Genomic DNA, 2,215 nt, shown 5'->3' with positions numbered 1-2,215 from the left:
TTTAATTTAGAAAAGATAATAATCCCACATAGGAAATGTAAAAAAGCTTTTTTCTTTAAGAATAGTTATATAAAACCCTTCTGGCTTAATTGTAAGACATTCAAATTACATTGAAGTTGAGTATTAATAAATAATATTTTTTTAATAAGTAAGAGTGCTTATTTTCTCTATATTATTTTTTAAAAAGTAAGAGATATTAGTATTTTTGGTTTGACCAATCAAAGTGGGATTTTGACCATTATTTACCTTAGTAGAGTTTTCTAATCTTGCCACAATTGGTATTTACATTAGTGAAGTTTTTAAACTCGTCACGATTGGTGTTTTCACAACGCCTCGCTTTAAAAACACTTTCTTTAAGGTATTTTTAACTTTTAGAATATAACAAAATCCTTAATACACTTATTAAAATAGTGAAAATAGTATTATAATGACGTTATTTGCATAATAAACGAACACATACATTTTTCAATGTAAACAATTATTTCTTTTGATAATATAAGTATTCAAATAGTTATATTTAATATGACTTCATAAATACTATTTATTTCTTAATCTTAAAATTAAAATAAAAAAATAATAATCATTTATTGATATTTTAATTCAAAAGTCCAAGTATCACCGTTTACAGGCTATCTAACAACTTCTACATCCATTCCTATTCCATTTCCTACATCACATCATTAAAAACATCCTCCCCTTGACAACACGATCCTTCGATAACCTCGAAACCTCCACACAATGCCATACATCCAACTTACGATGGAGCTATTGACACGTGGCACGGCGTTTTTGAACTAATGATGATCCCACATGACACTCGGAAATATTAAATGACGACAACCAAGTGACCGTGACTGAACAGGCTCTCTAACAGTACATTTCAGGGCAACAATAACATGTCGGAAATTCGTTTACTGAAACAAGTTTTCAATTATTAAAGCATCGCATTTACTGAACTGCACATCCTTGTCTGTGGCAAACGGTGACATAGTTTCAAACACTAGGCGCTATAGTAAAGTAATTTAGCATGTATTATTTCTTGAAGCTAACAATGAAATGTTTAAAACCAGTATGCTGTAAAAACATAAACTAATTTTTAGTAGAATTTTTGTAGTTTATTGATGGATTAATATAAAATATAATAAGCTGTAGCTCTTGGCTTGAATAGGATTATATTCGTTTTACCTTTTTTGATTACTATAGCTTCGTAGTATTTATCACATAATTTTCACATATGTCATTGGCCAAAAAAATTTAGGAGGATACAAGTCATTTTTTGATACCAGTGACAGGTGAGGGCTGAGGATGGTAAAACATCTATAAGAAAGTTACTATGGTAGGTATGCTACGCCTTGACATGGCTCTCTGGCACGGCCTAAAAGATGGCACTGCCAACCCAGTTTCCTTATATTAGGATCGATGGTCTGATTAGACCATGCAATTTTTGATGCATAGGGTCCATTTAAAATGACAAGTATTATTAGCAATTGGGGAGGGTTTTCTTATATTTTCAGCATCCAAATGGTGTGGGAGTTTTGCTTTAACAGTGGAAAGCAATTCAAGAAGGAATGCTGTTAATTGGGTTCTCCAACCAGAAGCGACACCATGGCGCAAGAGAAAATGGATCATCAGTATTGAAGGATTGGAAAGCGGATGTGGAAACTGGCAGGTGAAGAACATGCTAGTGAAGCATGTTCAGTGCTGTTTTTTGGGTTGTGAAATTTAGGTTGGAAAATGGATCATCAAACGGCTGTTTCATCGAAGGACAGCTAATTTTTTCAGGGGCTGTTTTTTGGGTTGCGAATGATTGAAATTGTGTATATGGTTTTTGTTATCTTTTCTGAGGCTGTTCAGTGCTGAGACTGGTCTGTGATGTTAGGTGTAGTTACAGGGGAGGTGCTGCTTAATTTTTGCTTAGCATATAAGTGATAGAACAGCTGTGTATCCTGTTTATGTGCATAAACTTGAAAATTAGGCCTTGTAAAGCTGAAGGTGGTGATGTTTTGTCACCCCTTGTCTTAATAATATATTACCCTTCTTTCCAAGGGAAAAAAAACTGAAAAGTGCAGAGCATATTAAAATTTTCTTGAGAATACTTTACTAAACTCCATTGAAACCCAATCAAAGTCATAGGTACATAATTAGCTAATTTTTTTGGGGGGGTCAAACATAAAAAAATAATGGTTAAAAATTTTAAAAACTAATATGTTAAATT

The sequence above is a fragment of the Theobroma umbraticum genome, unplaced genomic scaffold (genome assembly GCF_002168275.2).
Source record: "Theobroma umbraticum cultivar Fairchild unplaced genomic scaffold, ASM216827v3 scaffold_95.0, whole genome shotgun sequence".
Lineage (NCBI taxonomy): Eukaryota > Viridiplantae > Streptophyta > Magnoliopsida > Malvales > Malvaceae > Theobroma > Theobroma umbraticum.
Note: the sequence above shows the minus strand (reverse complement) of the source record.